The sequence below is a fragment of the Capricornis sumatraensis genome, chromosome 7, assembly GCF_032405125.1.
Source record: "Capricornis sumatraensis isolate serow.1 chromosome 7, serow.2, whole genome shotgun sequence".
Classification (NCBI taxonomy): domain Eukaryota; kingdom Metazoa; phylum Chordata; class Mammalia; order Artiodactyla; family Bovidae; genus Capricornis; species Capricornis sumatraensis.
The window spans coordinates 66,318,697-66,319,285 of NC_091075.1; positions in this window are offsets into that span (position 1 = coordinate 66,318,697).

The window sequence follows — 589 nt, forward strand, 5'->3', positions numbered from 1 at the left end:
TAACGCGGAGCCTCAGGACCCGGATGTAAACCCGGGCGCACAGGAGACCGCGGCGCGTCCCGCTAATCCTGCGCATGCGCGCGCCTCAGGCTTGCTAGGGATGTGCCGAATAGAGGTCCTTGTGAGTTGCGCCAGACAGGAAGCCTTTGCTTACGTGAGTTTCCAGTTCCTGCAGCATCGCTTAGACGGTGCTCGTTTTTTTCACCTTTCAAGGGTTGACTGGCAGTAAGTTCTTTGGGTTTATGAGATTTTGCACATAGGACTGCAGTGCTCATGCATAAGCATTTATAGTAAGTAGCAGTATGGATTCATGTCTCTCTTACCCCAGGCTATTGAGTGTGTACTCTACAAGCACAGTGACATCTAAGCGCTTGTTATCAGTAAGCTCATCAAAGTTAAATTGGATATGCTGCAGAAAGGCAATCCTTGGAGCGGCTCAGTACGCCTAAACTTCAAAAGGAGACTGATGAAGTACAAACTTGTGCTAAGTTTCTAATAAAGGGGTAGAGGAAGCAGAATCTGATTTGAGCTCATTATCGTAGATCTTTGTTCATGAGGGGAATGGAAGGAAGCGGGGCTGGGAAAGTTA